The sequence below is a fragment of the Amblyraja radiata genome, chromosome 5, assembly GCF_010909765.2.
Source record: "Amblyraja radiata isolate CabotCenter1 chromosome 5, sAmbRad1.1.pri, whole genome shotgun sequence".
In the NCBI taxonomy this organism is placed as follows: Eukaryota; Metazoa; Chordata; class Chondrichthyes; order Rajiformes; family Rajidae; genus Amblyraja; species Amblyraja radiata.
In genome coordinates this window covers 50,868,841-50,882,235 of record NC_045960.1, presented here as the reverse complement: position 1 = coordinate 50,882,235, position 13,395 = coordinate 50,868,841, and positions in this window count along the sequence as shown.

Sequence of the window (13,395 nt, the reverse complement as noted above, 5' to 3'; positions counted from 1 at the left end):
TTACTGTTGAATCTGTCTCTGCTGTATTTACATTAGTATAAGGTTGGCAGCAAGGCTGTTGGGAGGGAACTGAGGCTAACAACTGTTGTTTTCTGTCTGCTTTAATATCTTGCTTGAATTGCAAAACCCCCTTTTGCTGCTTCTGGAGCATCTGCTGGGGTCAAATGATGGACAAACCAGAGGTTGCATAATTTCTGGAGCTAGACACAGGATGTGTGGGTGCCATTTCCATGTCCCTCTCTGTAGGATAACTCATCAAATAATTCAAATTTTGAGCTGACGGCAGAAAGCTAATGTAGTGCTCACTAATCTTTAAGTATCATATAAATACTTCTCTCAGTGGATGAAGTCTCTTTTGGAGAATAAATCAATATTCAAGAGTGGATCCACAATATGCTGATATGACTCCATTTAACTCTGAGAGGGGCGTGTCCAGAGTATGTCACTTGCTTTAAGTGAAGTTGAGTGTTTTCTAGCTTGTTGGCATTGCAGCCTATTAAGTACTGTTCATTACCTTACTTCGGGGTTCTTCAGGCTGCTGAATCATATAAATCAAGTTACTATCAACAATACGAACAAAGACAAATGATGTTGCAGTAGTCTAACATTTCACTTGCTTTAACCTTGGCAAGAATTTCAAAGGAATGCTCTTATCCAACGTCCCTGCCAGATTTCTGCTTACACCAAAAAAACACATCAAAATCTTTCAAGTTATAGAATTAGTTAGTTTGTTTTCCTCAATATTATCCTCTATTGATGTCCTCGACATATTTTCAACCATACTATCTTTTGCTTTTGTGAGACACCACATATAAGAACATTAAAGGTTGTTTTTGTAAAGCACATGTTGTAAAACCCATTTATAGCACAGGTTTATTCTTTGTGATGTTGCTGTACTCAACTGGTCAGGCAGTATTTGTGGAAAGAGTGCAAGAGTTAATGTTTCAGACAGAAAACCCTACACGAGAACTGGAAAAGTGAGAAGACAATCTGTTATAAATTGCAGCGAGAAAATTAAAAGGAATGTCTGAATTGTCTGAAATTGGGTGGAGACTAAAGTTGTTCTGGTGACATAATTGGTTTCAATGCCATCAAAGAGAGGAAAACAAATTCTTGTAATTGCGCTTAATTTTTTGTCTGAGGGACTGTTAGTGGAGGAAGATGAATGAGAGCAGTGAGAGAAATAAAACATGCTGGAGCTGTGAGATGAGAACAAAGCAATTGATGGAAATCTGAAATAAAAGAGAATGGTGAAAATATCCAACAGATCAGGGGTGGCAACTGTGGAATCTGAAATAAAAGAGAATGGCGAAAATATCTAACAGATCAGGTGTAGCAACTGTGGAAGGCAAAAAACAAAAGTAATGTAGACATTCATAGTCCTATAGCAGGGAAATGGGCCCTCCATCCCAACTCATCCATGACTACCTAGATTCCCCATCTGAGGTTGTCTCATTTGCCCGCATTTGGTCCTAGCCCTTTAAACGTTCCTATCCACAAGTTTTAGACTGCATTTTCTCAGCATGGGCATTGTGTGCTGGCTAGTTGGCAGACAGACAGACAGCACCATGGCATTAGCCATTAATGAAGACGGGAGAATGAAAATTTCCCTGAGAGATCAACTGATTAATTCTTTAGCAGGCTGCCACTCTCCAAGAATAATGCTACAATTATCCTAGCAATCTAATTGTGGTACTGTGGATACACTCTCGTCCCTTTCTCCATAATAACACAAAGCTTTACAGTAGCTATTGGAGACTGCATGACCACAAACAAACATTGCATGTTAGCAGTCTGAGCATCCTGCCAGAGTGCTCTATTGTTTCTGTTGAAGGAAACTGCAATATCAGATGACATAATGGGTGCATAGTGTTGAAACAGGTATCCACCACTTCCATAATACGAAAGAAAGGTCCAATTTCTAAAACTCTGAGCCAGTTCGGTGCCAACATTCTCCATTCTTCCTAGCAGTGAAGTCAAGGCTTTGCGACAGATTGCCGAGTTTTTAGTTATTACTAAGTGGGACCCGTTGGGTCCCAGCATCACACGGGAGGGCTGGACACCCAACACAATATTCCACCTCTCCACCAATTCCAATATTGCTCGCCAGTGGGGGTGGGGCTTACTGTTGCGCTAGTATGATTGTTGTGGGCCAAAGGTACTGGTTTCCAGAGGGCTAGTATGGAGTTTGTGGGCCAAATGGGTTTTTGGGCTGACAGCACAGTCACTGAGGGCTGGCAGCTCAGTCACTGAGGCCTGGCAGTACAATCACTCGGACCTGGCAGGCTGGCGGCTGAGAAACTGCCAGAAATTCTGCCCAAAACAGGTGACAGAATGTAAGAGAGAAGGGGGAAAGAGGGTGGACTGAATAGATTATTGGGCTGGCAGTTCAGTCACTTACAGCTGGTGGGAAGGCAGTTCACTAACTCGCGGCTCATGAGCTGGCAGTGCAGTCACTCACGCCTGGTACGCTGGCAGTTCACTCAGTCACCCCGCCTACCTAAAACCCCCCCCCCCCCCCCCCCCACTCTGCTCCTTGCCATTCCCCTCACACCCACACATTCAGTGCACCTCCAAACAACCTCCCCCCCATGCACTCTTAGTTGCTCTCCCACAGAGCAGCCATTCCTGCCTATTAGGTTATTTGTGATGAAGAACACACAGGCATTAAAAGTGCAAAAAGGTTTTATTAAAGTTTAAAATGTGAATGACTCTTTAAAATATAAGAACAATTTAAATTTAAAAGATGAGATTTATTACGTTTTTACTTGTTGTGTCTTGTTGCGTCTTGTTGTGTTCTGCTGCTCGCTGCCTCCTGATGACTATTTCCTGTTGATAAAAAGAGACAATTTTAATATAGAGAAAGTCAGCGGTCAAATTTTAAGAAGGAAAATCTGAGAATATCTCAGAAGTCATCATTCAACGAAGCACGCTATTAATGACAACATTCTTGGGCGATGTTCCATCCTTCAGGAAACCTTTGACATTTCCCTTCATATTTCTGTTGAGCTAGTATGTTGGGCCAAAGATACTGGTTTCCAGAGGGCTAGTATGGAGTTTGTGGGCGGAATGGATTTTTGGGCTGGTAGCTCAGTCACTGAGGGCTGGCAGCTCAGTCACTGAGGGCTGGCAGCTTAGTCACTGAGGCCTGTACTGGCAGGGGGGGGGGGGCACCAAAATGCTTGGTGTTGCTGAAGACATCTGGAAGAGTTCTGTCCACAACTTCAAAGCATTCTCTCCTAATCACTGGACATTCATCCCAAAGAATGACTTTCACTTGCCTCGTGAAATGGGCCGTCTTAGAATTCTTCTCGATGTTGCACAATGTATCCTCGGCCACTTGGATGGGTATCTTGAATCGAGAATGTGTAGTTCTTCCACCAGGCAAAAATGTAGCTGCTATCCTAGAGGATACTACAGCAATAGCCACGTCACCTTGACCTCTAACATTTCCTGACATGATGTTGAAAAAGCAGCCTAAAGACAATTTCAGTTGATGAACACTGAAGCTTTTGTGCAAAACATTTTTTTGAGGTAGGGGCTGTCGGGGTGGGGTGGGGGTTGGTAAACATTGTGCAGCCAAGGGAGGGGCACAGCTTCAGGCGGGGGTTGTCGTGAACTGATGAGAAGGGGGTGGGGTGTCCTCATGCAGGGGATGTGGACGGCTTCAGTAGGGGGTGCATCCTATAGCCAGGCGGAGGGCAGCGTCTTGAGGTGGGGGATGTCAGTGGAGGAGGGGGGCAGTGAGCGATTTACTCATGACCTGTGGACACACTCACTGCCTTGGGATTAACACATGGCCTTTGGACTGACTCTCACAGCTTGTGGACTGACTGATGCCCGACTTCTGGAGTCACTTCCGACTTTTGTAAACTGAAAACTGTAACATCTACATTGAGGAACAGCTTCTTCCAGACAGCCATCACGCTATTAAACATAACAAATAAGCTCTGAACTACGAAACACTATATTATTTCGCACACACACACACACACACACATATATATATTCACATGCACTAACACACATATGCACACACACCCACACTCATATTCACACACATATAATCATGCACACACACATACATATACACACGCGCACATATTCACACACACACACGTATATATATTCACATGCACTCACACACATATACACACACACACATATTCACACACACATACATATTCACACACACACACACACACACACACACATACATATTCACACACACACACACACACACATATTCACACACACACACACACATAGGGAGGTTTCACGGCAGTCGGGTCACGCTACACCAAATGGATTACACGCGATGTACTGCTGGTAGGCACTTACCATTGTTTCCAACTCCATCTTCCAGGGAGATGCTTAGCGAACATTGGCTGTTTGCTCACTGCATTTCATCAACACTAAAGCATTATTTGTGTTTTTTCTTGATTCCTTTGGCAACTAAAAAGTTTCAGAAGTAATAAATCTGGCTGTAATTTTTTATTTTTAAAAAAAAATTGCCCATGGTTTTCAAGTAGGTTTTTACGTACAAAATGAAAACGCATCTGAAGAAAAATTTACAGCCAGATTTATCACTTCTGAGAATTTTTAGATACCAAAGGAATCAAGAAAAAACACGAATAATGCCTTACTGGTGATGAAATGCAGTGAGCAAACACGATAATTCCAATATTTTCAGTTACGATATCTGCACAGCCAATGTTTACCAAGCACTTTAGCTGCTGTTGTCCCTTCAATTCTCGCTTCTCTTTACCTTCATTTCATTTCACGTTTGGAATTCTAATGTTGGGTACATGTCTCTCACACTTACCCCAACTTCCACAATTTTTTCAGAGCACAAATTCAACAATTTGGCGTTTTTTAACAGATAGGAAAGTACGCGTTTCTTGCATGAATAACATATACTGGAAGTGACGGATGTCTTACAGATGGATTGAGCGGCACCGTGCATCAAGTCCTATGACCTTGTGACCTTACGTGCAACCCCCTATTCACACACACACATATTCACACACACATATATATTCACACACACACACACATATATTCACACACACATATATTCACATACACATATATTCACATACACATATATATATATTCACACACACACATATATATATATATTCACACACACACATATATTCACACACACATATATATTCACACACACACACACATATATATTCACACACACACACATATATATTCACACACACACACATATATATTCACACATATTCACACACACATATATATTCACACACATATATATATATTCACACACACACACACATATATATTCACACACACACACACATATATATATTCACACACACACACACATATATATTCACACACACACACACACACACATATATATATTCACACACACACACATATATATATTCACACACACACACACACACATATATATATTCACACACACACACACACCCACACACACATATATTCACACACACACACATATTCTCACACACACATATTTACACACACATATATTCACACACACACACACACACACACACACACACACACACACACACACACACACACATATATATTCAAACACACAAACACATATATATTCACACACATATATATATTCACACACATATATATATTCACACACATATATATATTCACACACACACATATATATTCACACATATATATATATATATTCACACACACACATTCACACACACAACACTAAAATATACTGTGCAAAACGAATATTCAAATCCTGCTGTAGAGTCTTTTGCTGAAACAAAATGCTGCTTTTAAATAACGTCCAACAAACACAGACTTACCATAGAGAAAGCAGCCGAATATTTGAACGAATCTTCAAATCCTGTTGTAGTCTGTGGCTGAAAGACAATGCAGCTTTTGCTGAAACACAATTGCCGCTGTGGCTGCAACAAACACACAAACATTGACCAGTTCTGTAGAATCATTCAACACCTCGTGCACTCTGTCTTCAGCAGGCAGCGCCATCTTTCCTCCGACCTGAAATGACGTCATCGCCGCCATCTCGCCTCCGACCGGAAATGACGGCATCGCCGCTGGGTCACCGATCACCGGAAATGACATCATCGCCGTCGGCTTCCCGATCACCGGAAATGACGTCATCGCTGCCATCTTGCAACCGCCAAAATCACAAAATGAGCGCCAATTTTAAATTTAAACACAGTTCTGGTCCAAATATAAAGCTTTATTCGTGCATTACTCGCCTGAAAACGTTGCAACAAATGCATTTCAATTTACATCAACATTTCAAAGACATCATGCTTTAGTTAACCATATAACAATTACAGCACGGAAACAGGCCATCTCGACCCCTCTAGTCCGTGCCGAACACATAATCTCCCCTAGTTACCTGAAAACCAGTGCAACCATTTTAAAACCCAAGAGAAACAAATTTGCAAAATGCTTTATAACAATAACAAATGCTTTTTATTTTCAATACACATTTCAAACACATTATAGATAGACAAATATACAAATGCATTTCATGTTCAATAGATCGACAAATATACAAATGCATTTCATGTTCAATACACATTTCAAACACAATATAGATAGACAAATTTACAAATGCTTTTCATGTTCAATACACATTTCAAACACAATATAGATAGACAAATATACAAATGCATTTCATGTTCAATACACATTTCAAAGACAATAAAGATAGACAAATATACAAATGCGTTTCATGTTCAATACACATTTCAAACACAATATAGAGAGACAAATTTACAAACTCTTTCCAACAAAATGCCAAGAAACTTCAGACCATGGTGAATGGTGAACACCATACATATCAATTGGCTGAAAAAGCACATGCAGGGGACTCACCTTGGAGTAGAGCCGCAGCTCAGAGAGACGTGACCCTTTCACTTCGTGGTCCGCCAGAAAGTGATTGAAGCAGGACACTTCCGGGTTTTATAGCCCCTCCTCCCCTGCTGCCAGCGGGGGCAGTAGAGAGAATGGGGAATGTTGTAAAAACATTAATATCTCGGTCATATTTCATCGACGGGAAAAATCCTCGGCACACATGCGGCAGAGGGGGGCTCTGAGCGAGGTGGCCAAAAATGACGGCCGTAGGTGGTGGCGTTCTCTCGGAAATCGCAGCACAGATCGCCAAAAGCGGTCAAGAACAGAGTTTTAGTAATATAGATAGTTTAGTTTAGTGATACTGCATGGAAACAAAACCTTTGGCCCACTGAGTCCATGCCAACTATTGATAACCCATTCACAATAGTTATGTTATCCCACTTGCACATCCACTCCCTACAAACTAGGAGCAATTTACAGAGGCGTATTTGCCTGCAAACCTGCACATCTTTGGGATGTGGAAACTGGAGAACCCAAAGAAAAGTTACCTGGACACAAGGAGACTGTGCAAACTCCACACAGACAGTTCCCGGGGTCAGGATCAAAACCGCATCCCTGGCATTGTGAGGCAGCAGCTTTACCAGCTTCGCCACTGTGAGTGTGTGTTTGGAAGTTTATTGATCACAAAATCAAAACAGAATAGGGGGCACATTGAAGGAAAAAAAAAATATTGAAAATGTAGCTTAACTTTTAATTGGTGTGCATCCCAGCATATTTTTGTCTAAAAAATAGAATAGAAGCGGAGGTGGGGGGGGGGGGGGGGGGGGGGGGGGGGGGGGGGGGAGGGAAGGTTAGGGAGCAATCAGGCATGATAGATGGCCCTGTTTTCACCCAACTAACTAATTTGACTGTGATACTGATAATCACAACCAAAATCATCATTCACCAATCATTCCACATCTTATCTTACCGATCACTGATCATCATATTGTCACCAGACCACAATGAAAAAGTAAACGTCACCATGAAATTAATATTTGAAAGATATTGTTGACAAATTCTAAATATGAGATAGTTGTACGCCATACTACCTGGGCAATTAACTGTTTAAGAATTGCTTCCACAAATTCCCATTAACTTGAACATCCTCTTTATTGAAGTGAAAGAGACGAAAGACATGTGAGAGATCCATCAACTATGGCAGAGGGGAAACGTTCTCTTGCCCAGACTTCCCCCACGCAGATACCTCCCCGAGCCATCTATTTACTCCCCCTCTTCTAACCCACACTTCATTCCTGCACCAACCTCAGCCATGTATTTACCGTCTTTCATGTCACTGACCAGACAGTCCTTCTGCACACTTTCCTTCTCTCCCCCTCCTTTCAGCTTTTACCTCTCCTTGGGACTGCCTGGGATACTCGCCTCTCCTCTTCCAACCATATAGTTGCACCATGCACCATATAGTTGCATGGGAAGTGCCCCAGGCATTTTCCGATGCAACTGTAGGAGTGTAGCACCTGTCCCTATACTTTCTCCCTCACCACCATCCATGGAGCTAAACATTCCTTTGAGGTGAGGCTACCTGCACCTCTTCCAAAGATAGACACAAAATGCTGGAGTAACTCAGCGGGACAGGCAGCATCTTTGGAGAGAAGCGATGGGTGACTTTTCAGGTCAAGACCCTTCTTCAAATTGGTCTCGACCCGAAACGTCACCCATTCCTTCTCTCCAGAGATGCTGCCTGTTCCGCTGAGTTGCTCCAGCATTTTGTGTCTCTCTTCGGTTTAAATCAGCATCTGCAGTTTCTTCCTACACATTTCGTCTACACCTCTTCTAACCTGGTCTGCTGCATTCAGTGCTCATGATGTGGCCTCTTCTACATTGATGAAACTAGGCGTAGGTTTGACGACTGATTGGCAGAGCACCTGCTCTCTGACCACAACGTCCATATCAAGCTTGCAATTGCAAATCATTTTAACTTTCCTTCCCACACCCACACCAACCTGCCTGTCCTTTGCCTACTTCGTTGCTACTGAGAGGCCAAACACAGATTGGGAGAACATCTCCTATTCCCCTTGGGAAGATTACAACTCAATAAAATTGCAAATTGCATTAGTTTCAGACATTTGTGTTAATTAAAAATCCATCTACATTATTCATTTATTCAACATTTTAAAAGGGTGTTATCTTTCAAACATCTGTTTCCATTAATATTTTTTTCACTACATAAAAGTCTCTAGCTCTAGAATCAGCCTCACAGCTCTTCTTTGAACCTCGTCCAATTTATCAATTTCCTTTTAAGGACCGAGTGCTTAAATCTCGAATAACACATATGTAGTCTCAGCAATGATCTGTTCAAGGCTAGAACAATTTGTTTCACCTTATAATCAAATATCCTTGAAATCTATTCCATTGCAGGATTAACCTTGCTGATAACAACCTCACATTAAACCAATGACAATAGATTGCACATAAAATGTTCTCAATTTATAATCAAATGCCCTTGGGATACTTCCTATTACACAATTTGTCAAACCAATAACTACATTATGTTAGCTGGTTACTTTCTGTGAAAAATGCATAAATAGACAAATTTTAATTTTCTACCTTTTCTGATATATGTACTACTTCATCACTTTTGTTTTAACATATTATCTCCCACTTATTTGCTAGATCCATTTATGTTCAATTGTTTATTTTTCAATTTATTCACTTAACTTTAGATGTTAATAAACTTCTAATACTTATCAGATCTATTTATAACAATGTTTTTAATAGAGCTCATTTTCACAAAGGACTCTGCACGTCATTGAAGAATATTACAAATAACAAGACACCCAAACAAATTCCTACTTTAATCTCAAATCAGAGTATTAATTTCCATTTATTATCATCTTTTTCTGCTAAGCCAGTTTAAATCCAGTTAGTTACTTGCTATAAATGTATGGATTTTGGCCATTCAAATAAAGCTGACCAGAAACTTCATGAAATGTTCTTTGGAAATTTAAAATTATATCACTGTATTGATCATCAAACAATTGAATAACTTTCTCAAGTGTGCACACTGGTGTTCATAAAAGCTTCACAAATTCAAAACGAAAAGCAATTATTCAGCGCCTTTCACAACCTTGCCATTTCCCTGAGTGCTTTATTGCTAATATTATTTACCATTGAGTTATAAGAAACACAGCGATTAGTTTACACACGTGCCAAGGAATCTTTTGTATCCATCCAAACACTGGGTGGCCCCAGTGTAACATTATGTCAGAAAGAGTGTCCCTCTCAGAATTTCGCACTGTCTCAGTAGTGCATCGATACAGCGGTCTCCTGGTTTTTTTTTCTGCTCAAAGCCCTAGATTGGAACTTGAACTCACATCCTACTGTAGAGACAGTCAGGCAGAAACGTGAATATAGAAGTTAGTTATCAGTGAGAAAAAATTGAATTTATAAGATGGGATGTTATGTTACAGTTGTACAAGATGTTGGCGAGGTTGCATTTGGAATATTGTGCTCAGATTTGGATATCCTGCTATAGGAAAGGTGCCATAAAGCTGAAACGAGTGTAGAGAAGTTTTACGAGAATGCTGCTAACACTCAAGGGCTTTAGCTATAAAGAGAGGTTGAGCAGGCTAGGACTTTGTTCCTTGGAGGGCAGGAGACTGATGGGTGATCTTATAGAGGTGTATGAAATCATGAGGGGAATAGCTAGGATGAATGCATAGTCTTTCCCCAGAGTAGGGAAATCAGGAATTAGTGGGCGTAGGCTTAAGGTGAGAGGGGAAATATTAAATTGGAACCTGAGTTTAACTTTTTCACACAGATGGTGGTGTGTTTACAGAACAAGCTGCCAGGGGAAGCAGTTGAGGCAGGTAAAAATATTCAAAAGACATTTGGACAGGTAAATAGGAAATATTTAGAGGGATACTAGACTAAGTGCAGACCCATTGGTTCTGCTCCCCCAACGCAATATTCCACCACTCACGCATAGCCCCCAACTGCGCAGGCGCGGCTCATTTCCCCTCATCACCAGCACTCCCTCCTCCTCCTCTCCACCCTCCCTTTTCTTTCCCCTCTCCTCCTCCCCTCCCCAATCCCTCCCTCACCTCTCCTTTCCTCTCCTTTTCCCTACCCTCAGTCACTGCCTCCCTTCCTCCATAACTCCTCTCCCCTCCCTATCCCTCTCCTATCCCTCTGTACACTCTAACGATTGGATCTAAAGAGTGTACAGTGGCGGCGCCTAACGGCAGCGGCTCGACTACAGTCGTCTGTCTTTTTTTATTTTTGTCTTGTTAAATGTATGTCTTGAGTTAGTTTTTATTATTTTTTTTAGCTGTGTATATGTGGGGGGTGGTGGGGGGGCTGTGGGGGAAACCGTTTTAAATCTCTTCCCTGTGCGGAGACCCGACTATTCCCTGTCGGGTCTCGGATGTCGTTGGGCCTAACATCGTGGAGCCGGCGGCGACCTCCGGCCGGGACTAACCAGAGGGCTCCAGTTGCAGAGCCTGCGGAACTGACATCGCGGAGCTGGCCAACTTCGGAGCGGGAAGAGCTGTGGTGGCGTGCGGCTGCGAGCCGACTTTTGGAGTTCGGAGGCACCGGCCGCAGACCCGGTGGACGGGAACATCGGGAGCTCGCAGGTCCCTGGTGGGAGACCGCTTTTCCGAGCTCCGCAACGGCGACTTCTCCCGCTGGAATCGCGGGTTTAAGGACATGGAGCCGGGGCCTAACATCACCCGGCGTGGCTTAAACGGCCTCAGGACTTACCATCGCCCGCCGGGGGCTTTAACATCGGAGCCCCAGTTCGCCTCGACACTGCAGTTGGACTGCTGGACCACGGGAGAAGGAACAAAGGGAAGAGATAAAGACTTTGCCTTCCATCACAGTGAGGAGATGTTGGAGACTCACTGTGATGGATGTTTATGTAAACTGTGTTAAGTGTGGGTCTTGGATTGTTTTGTAATGTAAAAAACTGTAGAAATGATATTTCGTTCAAACCTAGGTTTGAATGACAATAAATTGCATTCTATTCTATTCTTCTATTCTATCCCCCACACCTTACCTCCTGCTATCCATCCTGACCTCCCCCACTGTCCTCCTCTCCCTCTATTCCTCACTCCCTACCTCCCATACTCCCCCATCTCCCTCTATCTCTCTTCTCCCTCACTCTCCCTCCTCGCCTCCCCCACTTTCCCCCCTCACCCTCCCTACCCCCTCCTCTCCGTCAATGCCCCCACTCTCCGTCCTCACCTCCCCAGGACCTTTCCCCTCTCCTCCTCCCCTCCGCAATCCATCCCTCACCTATCCCTCCCTCTCCTTTCCCAGACCCTTCCTCCCTCCCTCCATAAAAAGCAGCATCTGCAATTCCTTCCTCCACAGGTCATTCATTGTTAGCTGTGGTTTAGATCCCATTGACTTGACAATTGGATCAGTTTGCATCGTATGTGTGTGTGTGAGTTACTCAAACTCCGCAGAAACTGCTTGGCCATCCTACAACCCGACTCTCTCTCCCTCCCTCTGCCCACTCCGGCTCAGCCGCTGCTCAGCCCGTCCCTGTCCAGCCCGACTGTTTGCAGCCACTCAGCCCGTCCTTGCCCTGCCAGCCCACCTGCTGCTGCCGCTCAGCCCGTCCCCGCCAAGCCCACCCTCCTACCTGCCTGCCTGCTCGCTGCCCCCGCCGGGCCAGGCCTATGGGGGGGATGGAGTCGATGTTCCTCATGGCGGACACCACGAGTTTTGACGAACTGGAGGAGAAGATTACTGAGAGGGCCATGAGCATGAGTTACCGCAGCGGCGGTGGCAGAGGAGATGGACTGTCGCAGCCATTCACCTGGGGCAACGGGTAGATGGGACTGTCATTGCCGCAGAGAGTGGGAAGGGGAGAGGGGTTAGTGAGGGAGAGAGAGAGACGGGACCAGGGCCTCCACTGAACCCCCCTCGCAGCCGCCGCCGGTGGTGGAGGAGACGGTAGACAAGTTACTGTGAGGAGGGGAGGAGTTTGCGAGTGAGGCAGGAGAGGCCGTGGTGCAGGAAGTGGCATCGCCGTCTGGGCCATGGCTTTGACTAACAGGAGAGGAGACCAATCTGCATGGTGCTGGCTGACAGGAGAGGAGACCAATCAGCACATGCGTGGTTTTTAAGATTTTTAAACCTTCATAACTTTTAAAATATACCATAGATCGGAACAAACTTGTTGCACTTGTGGCACAGGAAAATGGTGAGTAAGGTGGTGAAAAATCGTAGCGCAATCGTGTACCGTTTTTGCGCAAATAAATAACTACGCAAACCGGAAGAGCACAAGATCAGAGTTTTAGTTATGTATAGAAGGGTCAAATGTGGGCAAATGTGACTTGCTTAGATGGAGCAGTTTGTTGGTACAGACAAGTTGGGCTGATGATCCAGATTACATGCTGTATGTCTCTATGACACTGCTCCCCACTAAGCTATCGGTTATATCAGCAACAGTATAGCGCCTCCAGTGGAGCAAAGAAGATTTGGTTCCAGCCATCACACTGCTGAATT